Consider the following 15,360-nt stretch of genomic DNA (forward strand, 5'->3'; position numbering starts at 1 on the left):
ATTTCGATGTGCTTTAGTAGTTCCTAACCTTTTTCATCTTAATGTCAGTTTGGTTACTCAATTTTGAAAAATTGTCTAATATTTATCTTCTGTGTTTTAAATCTCCTAAAACTTTAAAAAGTGTTTAAATAGTTTGTAACAATTTTGAAAAATATCACCTTCATTGCTTATATTAATTAAATTTTCAAACCAATAATGAGTATCAGTTTAAACTTTAAACTTACTTATGGAAAGTTATGACTTGAGTCAATTAAACTCGTAGACTTTAATAACTAATCAATTTAAACTTTTCATTAAGATTATTTTTGCAAATCATCGATACATTAATTCTCAAATGTGTGCGGATTTCTTAAAATGTTGATTTTATAAAATGGACTACTCGAATAAATATATAAACAATTCTCAGAGAAAATTTTGGTAAAAAAACCTAAATTGATTCATTTATAAATGTTTAGAGCTGGTTTAATTGATATAATTATAATTTTTTCTTTATATTGAATGTTGGTAAATAGACAAACGTACGAGAATTCAACTTTAAATTAATATAATATATATAATATAGTTATTTTATTTTATTTTTTTAAATAGATACCACCTCGTGTACATTTTATACCTTTCCTAAAATTTTAATTGTGTTGAATAAGTCTAATATGAACTAGGAGCATAGAGTTGCAATTAATAAACGTGAGTTGCCATTAATGTATTTTTGGCTTCTAAATGTTAAAATTTAAACCTAGGTAAGGGGTTACCAAACTTGTCAATCATGTCCATGACTTTTTGTATCTGATATTTATGCATTTCAAGGATTGGAGGTTACTTTTAAGTGGTGGCAATGGATACTTATAAAATTTACATGTAAATTCAGAGAATTTTGAAGTTAAGTGAAGTAGATTTCTCAAGTTTGAGACTTTTCCTTTTGAATTCAGCAACATGATGTTTATTTTTATTTTTTTACAATTTGTATGGGTAGAATGCATATGAGTCATTCAATCAAATCTTATTAAAGTTTGGCAGTGGAGTAACTCAATCCAAAACAAGTTTCCAAATTTTGTTATCATTCTAACCATTTCTCTTGGTTTTTCATATAAAGAGGGATTAGTTTTTTAGATTTAGGGTTTTGTTTTTTAATTACTTCAACCATGACTTGGATTTTTGGGTTATTGAGCATTATGTTGACTTATCAATTCAGTATTAAAGCTGAATTCTACCTTTATGATTTCATCAATATTTAGCATCGAAGACTACACAAATTGCCGACCTACAATTAGGATTGACTAATTAATTTTAGTTTTTTTAGAAAAGAAATTTGAAGCTCTAAATATTTTCAACTTCAACTGTCAATTAAAATGGAAAATATAATTTAAATTTACTAATTAATTGATAGTACATACTTAGGTAGCTGTGAAAGCTATGCTCAAATTAAAATTTAATTATATTAACTTCTTTAGGTACGAGTAATGAAACAATAAGATATTGAATATTCTATTTGACAAAAAAAGGCCTAGGATAAATTATCACTATAAATATTGTAATTTAAGAAAGCAATGATGTGTAAAATAAAGAAAATGTTTTTAATGGTAAAGCCAGAAAAAAAATTTTAGAATAGAAAATGATCAAAAGTCTTGGTTACCTTCTACAGAACTATAATGACGTATTGTTTAAAGATATGACATAGAATTTAACCTATCCCTCCTAGAATTAAGATATGGGTTTTTTCTAATCCCAAACAAGCCATATCAAATCTTATATTATCTTGTCTTTATTTTGTTAAACCAAATCTTATAACATTAGCATCCCTTACTCCTAATATATAAAAGCACAATAATGCTGCAACGCTGGTGAAGATTGATGCATTGAATAAGTTCGAAGCACCGCGACGTTGTGCTTCTTTCATGAATAGTAAGGTTACTTACTTACTTATAGAGCCGCACATAGTGCTGTAAAGTGACCGGCGTTACAAGGCAGAGGCGGCCCATTCTTGCTCCTTAACTCTCGATTGGAGCTCTTGGACTTTATTTTTTTCGTATTTAAGCACCATATCGGCATCAACTTCAAAATTTACCCTTAAATTGCTTGAAGCCAACAAGATACTTGAATAGAAGCGTAGAATAATAGAATGAGAATTAAGCGGGATTAGACAGCACATTTTCAATGCTATCAAACACCCTCAACTTAATCCTTGATCGTCTCGAGTAAGGTAGACTAAAATACACAATCACACAAGATAGCTTGCTAAGTTGCAAGATACTTTCTCATGCCTTACTGATCAACAAGAACAAAACATGCAATCCTCAATGCAATTCAAAAAACAAGCAACCAACAATTGAGGCAAAATTGGAGTATTCTTTCTTTAGAATATTCTTTCTTAAGATCTATTCATGCATAAACGGGTCCAAAACTCTTCTACTTAAGCATTAACAAAACCCTGAATATATTTAAAGGACCCTCTACAACTAGCCTTCCCTTTACCATGGCAATAGTATAATAGACATGAAACTTCCTAACACAAATCAGTAATGACATGCAATTAAACAAACCAACTTCATTCCTTTCTTGTCATTTTTCTTTTTCTCTTTCTTTTTTAATTTTAATATAATTTAATTGTTTTTCTAATTTTTTGAATACAACATAATAGAGAGATAACTTTCATACTCGTCTTGTAGGGGTTCATACCACACTAACTGCGGGCAACCCTAATTAATTAGGAGGGAGTTTATTTATTTATCTTTTTTAGACAAGTGAAAAAAGTAGGTTGGTTGTGTCTAGTGAATGCATCACTACATTAATTTTACGAAGGCCTTTTCGGGTGATGGCAAACATATAGACCTGATAATGTTACTCTAAGCATGCAAGACCTAGGATAGTAAGGTGAAGGACTCAAGTGTGCATGAGAGATGAAAGAATTTTTTTTTAAAATATGCTTAAAATTATACTTATTTTATTCATACATTGCTTCACACATGCATGACTTTAAGAATGTATCGTAGGCAAGTCATAGAAAAGCACAATGCAAGCAACAAAGAAGCATACACAATAGTCCAAACTCAGATGCTTAAACGCTCCAGTTAGAATACAAACATACCCCACCCCCAACTTAAAATCTAACATTGTCTTCAATGTGATAAGAAAAACAAAAATAAGGGACAAATAAAAAAGGAAATAGAAAACTTCCCTAGAATATTCACATAATTGATGATAGAAATAATAGAAGAGTAACCTATAGTAAGAAAGAAAATAAAATTCATGGATGCCTCTAGGTAACACAAATTTTTAAGGATGTTATGCTCGACCGTATTCGACTTTGTCAACCATATCCATCATGAATAGCCGAGTCGTCAACCTCCACCCCCAACTTAGGAGGTGCTTACTATCTTGTAGGAAGAACTAAAACATGAAGGATCGTAGAAGAATTATTAGAAATCATATAAAACATTGCAAATTTCCCTTCCTATTTGATCTCATCCACATCAATCACAGGTTTTGCTATATTTAAGAAGGGTCTCCTTAATAGAATAGATAAATCAGTAGGTAGGAAAAAAGATATTCACATAAATCACATAAAAATCAGCAGAAAAAGGAAGGTCATTCACTCTCACCAAAACACCCCTAACCAAACTAAAAGGTCTAACCAAAGAGAGATTGGTTGACTACAACAATATATCAGCAGAGTGTAGGATATGAGATTGAATTCAAAGTAAATAGGGATAGACAAGATATTTATAGTAGACCTTAAATCTAGCATTGCATGCTCAAATTTTCTAGATCCTATAGAACACGAAATGAAAAACATACCTGGATCATCATGCTTTATAGGAAGATTACCTAGAATAGCGATCTCATGTTTGATCTTATCATTTTTCTTTATCTCTCTTGAAGAGATTTCAACCCACACTTTCTTACGCTTTGCAAAATGGATCTTCTCACTTTAGGATCAGGCAGATTTGACATTCTCTTTCTGTACAACTACCTTTGTGAAACTCGTAGTTAAGACCTGTAGTTGAGACCCGTATAGTTAAGACTTGTAGTTAAGATACGAAGTAAAAAATTGACTAAATATCCTGAAACAAGTGTTTTAGGTGGACTACGCAAGAAGAGGTTGGTTAGTCCGCGAGAAAGGTTATGTAAGAAGACTTTTGAAAGGTTAGCTGATTAGAGTTTTTTGCGAAATGGAATTTAGCGAGAAGAAACAAAGAAACTTCTTAGAAATTTCGTAAAATTACTCAATAGACCACGTATAAGGTTTAAGTTAAGCATGATTAAGTTAAACCTTACCTTAAGTTTACGCGTGTACCACTAAGAAGTAGGAGCTGACGACTTATTATGGATTTAAAGGTGACTAAGCTATTTTAAGACTATCATAAATAGATGATGAGATTAGAATGTTAAGTGTTGTTATTATGAAAGTTTAAAGAGGAAAAGGCAAAGTGCTGAAGTTCTGTTACCCTACATGAGAAGAGGAAGAAGAAAGACATTTCAGGTTTAGTTCATAAGGTGTTGTGAGTGTTTTCTTCAAAGTATTTAAATGCAAGCCTTCTTTATTAAAGTGTTTACTGATTTGAAGTGATGATTTCAATACAAATGTTTCTAAAGTGATTTCTAAATAAAGTCTATTCTATGTTTAAATTAACATGTTTATTATATTTTAAAGTATGTTTTGTATTTCAATAATTATGAAATGGTGTTTAAACCATTAGTCTGCCTCCTATTAATGAGCTGACTGTTATGTGCATATAAGGAGTAAAGGTAGCCATGTAGAAAAGGACTACATGGTGGAGTGAAGCTAGCCAATGTAGAAAAGGAGTGTATTGCGTTTAGCGGCCTGAGTAACAAAACAAATTAGGATATTCTGGGATGTTAATGATGAAAAGGCCATCTTAGTAGTCTAAACACGGGATGATGAGTCCGTACATAGAGAATGATTCGAGATTCTTGTTGAAAGGACTTGACTAATGTGTGATATGTGAAATGTATATTGATGTGATATGAAAAATGACATGTTTATTTGTTTGGCAAAATGAAGTTTACAAAAGGTATTTCACAAAAAGGTTTCTTAAGACCTCACTAAGTCTGTTGACTTACATTTTAAAGTTTAATCTTCCAGGAATTAGACATTAAGGCTAAGTAAGAAAAGTTGAAGGGCTTGCTAGACGAGAAGAATTGTTGGGTGTTTAGACCATAAAGTTTAAGTATTGATTATGTAATTTTGGCTAAATGTTGTAAAGTGTGTAATTGCATGACTTAAGTTAATAAAAGGAATGTTTACATCTTATTCTTTGTGTTAAGTGGTTTATATCATCTAAGACATTTTCTAAGTTAAGTTTAAAAGGTTAGGTGATTAAGCAAGACTTAAGAAACTCAAGACCGAGTGTCTTTGGCGTTTAGCACGTTAAGAATACTCCAAGTCACATCATGTCTTGCAAGGCTTTTTAGGTCTCGTGCGGGGTTAAGGTGTGACAACCTTAGCTAACCTTTTAGGGAAAAGAGCAACATAAATATACGTATCTAAATGAAAAGTGGATTAAATCTCACCCCTCGTTTCTTAGGAAAATTAGAAGCTATCTTCTAAACACTAGATTTCTCAACAGGCTCACGGGTGGGTGATAGAGGACTCTTAAAAGTACAAGCAATGGAGATAGCACTAACATTCCTCACATTTGACACTGGTTGGTAAGGAAGCTTCCCATACTAGGCATCAAGTTTTCTGACACTATTGGCTAACTAAGACAACTAGATAGCTAAGCTCTGCATGTGGGAGATGGTGGTCTCCTGATTTTGCTTCAACTGCATAATAGTATCAGCTAGACTCTTCAATATGTCCTCCAGAAGCATACTAGAACCACCATGAACCACCATGCCCCTATCCATCTTGGTCTCCTTGGCCTCTCCAATGGTTGTAGTTGAAGGCCTTCCACCTTCTTGATTCCCAACATTATTCACCTCAACAACAAGCTCTTAAATCTATTGTTCTCGTGAAACAAATACCTATTTTACAAGAGTGGTCAGTTCAACAAGTTTGGATCTAAGTTCACTTACCTCTTGTGATAATGTGAAGAATAGGGGCACATGATTTCTAGTCCCATAGTGCTCGACATTAGACGCGATGGTCGAAATTAATTATTTAGCCTCTGTGGGAGGTTTATTCACTAAGGCCCCTTCTACAGCCACATGGATTGTACTTCTGTCATTGGAGATCAAGCTTCGTAGAATTATTGTATCAGAAGTGGATTTGAAATCTGATAATTCAAGAAATTACCTTAGAGGCATTTGAACCACTTCCAATACTCATGCAGTATCTCATTGTTCGCCCGCGTGCCTAGATCTCCTTCCTAATTTTGGCAACTCGAGAAGCAGAAAAAAACTTATTCAGAAAATGCTTTTTTATCTGTGCCTAGGTGGTTATGGATCCTGCAGGGAAAAGATACAACTAGTCTTTGGCATTGTCCTTCAGAGAGAATAGAAAAGCTTTAAGGTTCAACTACTCTTTAGTTGCTCCATGTGGTCGTATACACATGGAACTCTTTGATATGTTTATGTGGGTCCTTACTTGCAAGACAATGAAAGATAGACAATAAGTGAATAAGTCTTGTCTTAAGCTTAAAATTATTTGTCATCTTAGGATAGGTAATGCAGAGTGGCTGCTGAGTCAGGTCAGAACAACAAGGTCTCTCAAAGTGTGCTCATGCTAAGGCTCAACCATGTTTCTCAATTTCTTCCTCTAAATGCTCTTCCTCCGATGTGCATCTTGCACAAATATCTTTTTGAGAAGCTCTTGGCTCTCTAGCTTCCCTCTTTTGTCTCCTTTCTTCCCATTCAACCTCTACAAAATATAACAAAGAATTTTAAACCAAGGAGGATTGAGTCATAATAGAAGAATAAACAAAAGATTGAAAACTCTTTAAAAGAGAAATTAGGGCACTCCCCACCAACGACACCAATTTGTTCAAATGGGATTTGTCTCCTAAATTTGGACCAAATAATTTATCAAACTATCTACAACAACTAGTCTTAGTGGCAAGGTCAGGTTGAACATAGGGACCACGAGAAATTCTCTAGTAAACAATTTCCAACTCGAGAGTAACTGGGGGGTTAAGATTTAATTGGTTTTAGCTGTGAATAAAGTAAAATTGCAAGAAATATAAATTGGATGAATTCAATAATCCAAAGAGCCTTGCTTGAGTCAAAATAGATTTTTCCTATTTAAAATATTCAGTTCATCGAATTACCACTATCCAACTAGATTTGTCATTCTAACCAATTTAATAAGAGAAGCTAACTAAATTGTCCTATATTCCTAATTATTCCAATTGAAATTTTCTAATCACATTATCCAGAGATTCTTGGGTGGAATGATCAATTTTCAAGCGTATAACTGAACGCATTTGTTAGGTACAATTCTAAGTTGGTTAGAACAATGTCCATCGAATTAGAATAACAAGCTAACTTAACCCTATTACTTCTTGCTTAAATATATGATGGAATGTCATGAATCATAGATTTAAACGAAAGCAAAGTTCATATATGGATTCGTTAAAGGACATAAAACGTAAAATCATAGATTCATTAGATACAGATCATTCACATAAGCATGATTGAAGAATAAATAAGAATAGCATTCATACTTAAAGAATCAGCTAAATGTTTAAAAACAACAAATCTTGACAAGAAGTTCAATATTCTAACCCCAAGCTAATCTATGCCTCTTTAGCTGAAAATATACGTGATCAATAATACAAATCTTCTATTGTTTATCCATTGTAATAAAAATGTTCTAACATCGGAGGAAGAAGTTTGAAAAATTAGGTCTCAATTGGGTAATGACAACCTCCTTAAAATAATAATAGAAAGGAATTTTTATAGAAAATCATAAGGGTGCCACAATTCCTTGACTGAGCGTCGTGATGCTTGACAATTGTTGTCGAAGGGTAACACTATGCGAGAATGAGTTTTTCAACGCTTAAAACGGACACATAAAATTCTTGAGTTCGAAGCGGCACGATGCCTAGGCCTATGCATAAGGCTGCTCTTCTAGTGATAAATTTGTAATTAAGATCCACTTTTCATCCTTAGCTTGTTTTAAGCTTAATTTTGCTTAGATTAACACCGATATACTCTAAATTTGGCTACTCAACCATTAGGGCATCGAACACTTATAAAATCAACATATAATAATATTAAGTAGCAGAACGAACACAAATTAATGAGAGAAAGATAGTGTACTTCAAGTTCTATCATCCTTCTCTAATGAGTAGGCTTTAGGCTCCCTAAAGCAGTGCAATATGAACGAAATCGATGTAGTCTTAGCGAACAAACGATAAAAACAATAGCTGCAACAAAGACATTTGAACTCTTAAAATACAAACTCTCTCAAGTAACCAATGAAGAACAACTCAAAATCATATGTGACAACCCTAGCAAAGGCCTCCTTGAGTTTAAAAAGCCACCACCAAACAAGGAAAAATATCATCAGAATAAATATGTAAATGAGAAAAAGAAAAAAAGACACGTGGAAGCAATCTGCAGAACTTTATGAATAAGGAAGTAATCTGCAAGAATTAGCAACCTTTAATACATCGACCGAGACAAGTGTACTCTGATACAACTTCTAAGACAACTATCAAATAACGACTCAATAAGAACAACTAGAAAACATAAACAAATATACTTAGCCAGTAACAAGAGCACTAAGAAATTTAAATTGACATGAAAACTTCTCATCATAAAAGTGCTTTTTGAAGAATTTAGTTTGAGTAGAGAGTAGTTCTCGTGGTTTCAATAAATAAGGGCACTAAAAATTATGACTACTTGGTGGGCATTGATCAAGATTTTGATTTTGATTCTACGGAAGTTCAACCTATTATCCTTACTCCCAATTTAATCAATTGCGAGAAACTTGAAATAATGAGGCCTTATATTTGCAATTTTACATTTTTCACAACAAAAACATCCATTTAAATTGAATTGTTGGATCTTGAAAAGAAACTCATACATAGATTTTTTGAAGATGGATATGATCTTACGATTTTACTATGTTTTTAATAGAAATAATTGCATAGGGATTGAAGCTTATAACTTGTTTCCATGAATGACGATTAGAGTTTACAAGACTTGTTTACTTCCAAGGATGGGGTCATTTTCTCGTGTTTGCTTTTGGTCGTTGAATCTTGCTCTCAAGATTTTTTTATGTGACCAAAATTAAATTTATGCATAATAATAAATAAGTTTAGCTTGTGGTTAACTCCGTTTCATTTAGTTAGGTTGTGATTAACTTTGTTTCATTTAGTCCGAGCTTTGACATTTAATAAATTACTTTTAAAAAATAAACTAGAATGAAGCATCTCACTCTGTAATTTTATATCAAAATATTGGTTTTCTTTTTCTTCAATATTATTTGGAAAAGCTAAAATATTAACGAGGAAGAGAAGTAATTATACTTCCATCCACATAAAACTTAGCATACACATTTTGTGTTGCAGGAAAATTATTTTGAATAGCAGTTACAAAATATTCACAAAGTTTAGAATTTATTAACTTTTTGACCAAATTACATAGTTTCAAAAATTTCTTTAAACTTTCTAGAGTGATTCAAAAGTATTTTTATCATTAGCGTTAGACAAAAACCATTAATTTTTTTGTTTCGATCGGAGAATTCCATAAATATCCTTAAACTTAAGAAGAATTTAAAAATACTTCTATTAATCCAATTTTTACACCAATATTCTTAGAATTCAAAACAAATCCGAAATTTTAGGTTAAAATCTTAAGTTTTAAATTTCCATATACCTCTATGGACACCTGTAGATGTGGTGAATTGATATTTTCATTACATGGGGTAAAAATGAATGAAAAAAAGTATAAACATTCAAAATAACACTGATATAAATAATATAGATATTTACTTTTTTTTAATAATAACATAATTATTTACTAATTTAAATATATGTTTTGAATTTTTTATTTTTATAATTTTTCAGAAATATCTCTCGAAATAAAATTCCTGTGAACTTAACACTTTGATATATCTATCAACATCGATACTTTAAGCCATAAAATTTCACAAAACCTCGTAAAGTTAAAAATAAATCTCCTTAAAACATACTTAAACAATAACTAGGTCAAATTAAAAAATATATATTCACACGAGACCGATAGATATATCAGAGAATTACTCTGTGTTAGTAGTCAAATACTTTTCCTATTTAACAATTAATTATATGTTAATTACAATAATAAGTATTGAAATTGGTTGTGTTTGTGACCTATCACTGTGTGTTAATAGCCAAATCAATTTAAAACTATGGTTTTAACTTCAGATTTTGATTTTTATTGGTGAAAAAATTGGTGTAAAATTTGAATCAATGAAAGTATTTTTTTAAAACTTTTTTCTAAGCTCAAAGGTATTTATGAAATTTTTCAATAGTTAAGGGGTATATTTGAAACAAAACTTTAACGATTTCCATTAAAAACTAACGGTAAGTATACTTTTGAACATTTTTGAAACTTTTGAAAGGTTAAGGGTGTTTTTGACACAAATTACAAAGTTCAAAACTATTCTATATATTGATAGACTTCTATTACTGTTTATCAATGATAGACATTGGTAAAAATTTATCATTGATCGATTAAAAAAAGTTGTTATATATTATAAATATTTTTGTTTATTTTGCTATATTTAAAAAACAATTCATGTTGTTGTGTAACTCTTTTTTTTTTTTTTTAAGAAACTTTGATTCAATTATGTTTAAATTTAACAAGATGATCAGTTGCAATATGAAGCAAATAAACCTTTGTAAAATTAAGAGAAAAAATAAAAATAAAAAGGAAAAAATAGAAAAAATATTATTGTTGGATAATTAAAATTAATTGAGAAGACAAGAAAATATAATAGTAAATGATATGGAAGAAGTTTGGATTGTGTTGGGTGGTCATGTGTGGCTTTAGCGTTGTGGGAAGTGAGTTAGTTAAACACAAAACTTGGTTAAGTAGGTGAACTAAACCCGTTATTGTGATCGACTTAGTTAGCATAAACAAAATACAATACCAATAAAATAAACATAACCAACAATCCACCAACCCACTTCACTTACAAAATCTCTCTCTCTCTCTCTTTCTTTTTATATTTTTATCAGTTCAGTTAACTGAATTAACTTTTTCAATCTTTTATTTTCTTTTCTCTCTGCGGTTTTGGTGTGCATTTTCAAAGTGGGACACCGAAACTTTCTAGCATAAAACAAAGAGATATTTTAGTGTTATTTAGTGGTTTTTTTTTTTTTTTTTTTTTTAATATCGTTTGTTGTTGTTGTTATTATTTAAATAAAATTAAAAAAAAATAATCATTTGTGATCACCCAAGACAATGTGGTTTGGGTAGTTCCACCAGATAGAAACCCAATGGGAAGTGTGGCCATTTTGTTTTGAGAGCATTAGAGAAGATTAATTGCATTAGGGGAGTTGGAAAGAAGAAGGAAGGCCTTTGTTTGGCTTTATCAAATGTTGGACAGTTTTCTTATTAATATACATTATCTAGAGATATTTAACATATGAAAAGTTGATCAACCAATGCACACTAAAGTGGAAACAGTTTAGTGTGTGATATATGACCTTTCTTTTTATTTTGAGTTCTTGGTAGTAGTGGATAATTCAAAAAATTATTTAGTAAAATCTATAAACCCGATTTGAGATCATCAAGGTTATTTTATGGCTACTACAATTTCTTTTTTGCTAATTAAGCAAAAACAATTGTGTTGTGTACCAATGTTTGCCGCATACAATAAAATTGATTTTACAGTAGAAGTTTCTAAATCTCTATAAAACCTTATGTATCTTATGAAAGATCATATATTAGCACCATACACACAAAAATATTCTTATCACCCACAGATATTTTGAGAGTTTTCAATTTTATACTCAATGGTCACACCTTTTGATATAACCGATATAAATAATCAATTACATATTGTAAGTCTCATTTATGTATTGGTTGTCTTCTACCAATAGAAGATAACTAATCATTTGTCCTCAAAATTTGAGACGTAGATGTCTTAAAATATTTTTCTTCGACGTAACTTTAGATTAGAACGATACACTATTATTCTTTTTTAAGTTTGATATACATTAAGTTAGATGTCTTAAACTAGGTCTCTTTGCCTCTTATCTAAATAGCACTTCTGCCGATCTTGAGTTATCTTAAGGTTCTCTCTGATTAACGTATAGCTTGCACTAACCTAGAGCCTACTAACTTCCACTCATCCACTTTATTTCAAAATATCAAAGTTGTAAAAGGCTTGCCATAAAAAGCTTCATATGGCATCATTCCAATACTAGAATTGTCAATGTTATTGTATGCAAACTCCATAAGCAATAAGGGAGTATTCCAACTTCCTTTAATCTGTAACACACAAACTGCTAACATGTCTTCTAAAGTCTTGGTGGTCCTTTCTGACTGACCATTTGTCTGAGAGTAAAAAGTTGTACTAAAACGTGTAACTTAATTTTCAACGTCTTCTACAAACTAGGCCAGAACTTTGAAGTAAGTCTTGGATCTCTGTCTGACACCTAGACATTAAAACCTCACAATGACACACAATCTTCTTGATGTAAAGCATAGCTAGTCGATCTAACTAAATGTCACCTTGATCGGTACGAACTATACTGTGTCTTTGTAAGTCTATAAGTAATCACCTAGATTCCGTTGGAACCACTAGAAGTACAAGGTAAACCAAAAAAGAAAACCTTCTTGACTCGACCTACTCCTTTATACGTATTCTCCAAAAATTTTCCATGCTTGATGTGCAGCAGTTGCTCCAAAAATTTTCTCAAAATTTGAATCATCAATGGCTTGATGAATGATGGTGATAGCCTTTTGATCTTTTTTCCTGGTATTTTGTAAAGTTTCTCGTTGAACTTGACTCAAAGTTGCATCACTTTCTGGTTCTTCAAAACCATTATTAACAATGTCCCACACATCTTGTGAACCAAGTAGAGCTTTCGTTTGAATACACCAACTGCTATAATTTTCTTTTGTAAGTCGAGGTATTTGGAAGGGAACTAAATTGTTGTTTGCCATTAATTTGCAAAAACAATTTTTTTAAACTCCAAACTCTTGCTCTTATACCACTTTGTTGGAAGTGTGTGATGAATACCCCAAATAAATAATCACCAAATAGAATATTTAAGAGGAAATAAAACAAACTTATTGGAAGACTTTAACTCTTTTTGTGTGTATTCTACTTCACACTTGGATGATTTAGATTACAACATTCCAAGCCTATTTATTGGATTGTCAGGAGCATAACTCATTCCACAATTAAACACAACAATTTAAATCCTACATTTAATTAATGTGAAACTCTTACTAAATTAACTCTAACCACTAGAAGAAAAGATATCTACTATGACAGTTCATTTCATCTAAAATTAAAAGGAGAGAAGAAAAAACTGTCATAAAAGTTAAAATGTGCATTTTTGGCGGGTAAAACCGGAATTTTTTAGATTTGAAGAATTTATGACAGTTTTTAACTGTCATAATTCTATGACAAATTTTAACGGTCATTGAATATAAATAATAAAATAATTTATTAATTATATATTTTCTTATCTCCTTTCTCTCTACATCTCCACAAAAGGCTCCAAAAACCCTTTCCTTCTTCAATCGACGACGGCCGGCCAATCTTCAAAAACCCTTTTCAAAAATCCCTCTTCAAAATCCCTCAATCTCTCCATCTTTATCTCCATCGTTTAGTCTTTCTATCTTCAGCAGCCGCCCACTACAACCCACACAAGTACTATACCGCCGGCCACCATAGGTGCGACGGGCTTCAAATGGCATCTCCAGATGCGACGGGCTTCGTTAGATGGCATCTCCAGACGCACGAGCTTCATCTCGTTTTAGTTTTGTGTATTTTTTTAGAGTCACTTAAATTTTTTTTTGTTGCTGTAAGCAGTAAAAGACATTGAAGAAGGTAATAACTTTGAGAAATAGCTTCAGTATATCAACAGTTTGGATTTTCTGATGTTTATATGGTTTAATGGTAAAAATTGCAGAGAAAGATGACACTTCGATGGAAGCTGTGAATGATGCAACTGATGATCAGGATCTGGTTACTAAGGCAATACGACCTCAAGGAAGGTTAGTCTCGTTGTATTTGGACTTTGTTAAGCTGTTAGAGTGTTTCCTAGTTTAGAATAAAAATGAATAAAAGCATGCTTAGATATCTATGCAGCTTGTTTTCTGCTATTTCTCCTCTTTTAATACACTGGTTTATACATATATGCAGCTTGTTTTGATGCCCCTGTTGGTTATTGTTCTATCTGAAAATAAGCTACTTTTATTAGGTCTTTTGGTAGGAAGCATCAGTGTAAGCACCTCGGAATCGTTACTTGGTATTTCATGATCAAAAGTTTCCCTTCATATCTACTATATAAACAATGAAGCATTTACATTTAATCAACATTGCTCACTAAAAGTTGATTTATTGTAGATGGTCATTAACAGCATTGCCTGGGTAATTTGGGTAAATCCTTTTCCAATTATCAAGAGTTCCTAACAATCCTATGCATCTTTTTCTTGCATTGTCTTTTAGTATCCCACTCTAACACATACACAAGAATGTACCAAAATAGGTTTAACTTAGGATGCAGCTGAAATATTTTTCTTCTTTTTTCCCTAGGTTTGAAATGTAAAATTAAATCTCGTTATTGTAAAAACCTAGTTAGGAAAAAAATTAGGACTGTTAGTATGATTGCGAGAAGGGGAATATCAGTAATTATTAGCTAGTAAGTTTGTTAAACATTTTAGTTTTAAATAGAGGGTGTGGATTGGAAGCAAGGAATTCATAATTTTTTGGGATTCCTTTAGGAAATTTGGGAAAGACTAGTCTTCCACAAAGATTATGGTTGTTTTTGTTGTCGTCTGATTATGCTATCTTCCGGTTAAAAGAAAAACATACTGTAGATACCATATTTTGACCATTTATTTTTTACATTTACTTTACTTTATTTTATTTATTAATTTTAATTAATTTAAGATGATTTGAATTTGAATTTAATTTAAAAAAAAAAGAAAAAAAAAAGAAAAGAAAACAGTATTTAAAAATTCATATCTTTTCCCTGTTTTATCTCAACCACTTCCAGTCCTACGATTTTCCCCCTCTCTACGCTCCCTCTCCACGATTCTTCCTCTCCACGATTCTTCCTCTCCACGATCCTCCCTCTCCACGTTTCTTCCCACGATTCTTCCCACTTTCTGACTATCACAAACACGATCTTCATGATCTGGCAATCTTAAAAAAAAAAAGTTACCATCTCAGTGCCCTATAAAAACAGAGAAAAAAAGAGAGAAGAGAGGATTTCTTGATTACTGGAA

The sequence above is a fragment of the Cucumis melo genome, chromosome 6 (genome assembly GCF_025177605.1).
Source record: "Cucumis melo cultivar AY chromosome 6, USDA_Cmelo_AY_1.0, whole genome shotgun sequence".
Taxonomy (NCBI): Eukaryota; Viridiplantae; Streptophyta; class Magnoliopsida; order Cucurbitales; family Cucurbitaceae; genus Cucumis; species Cucumis melo.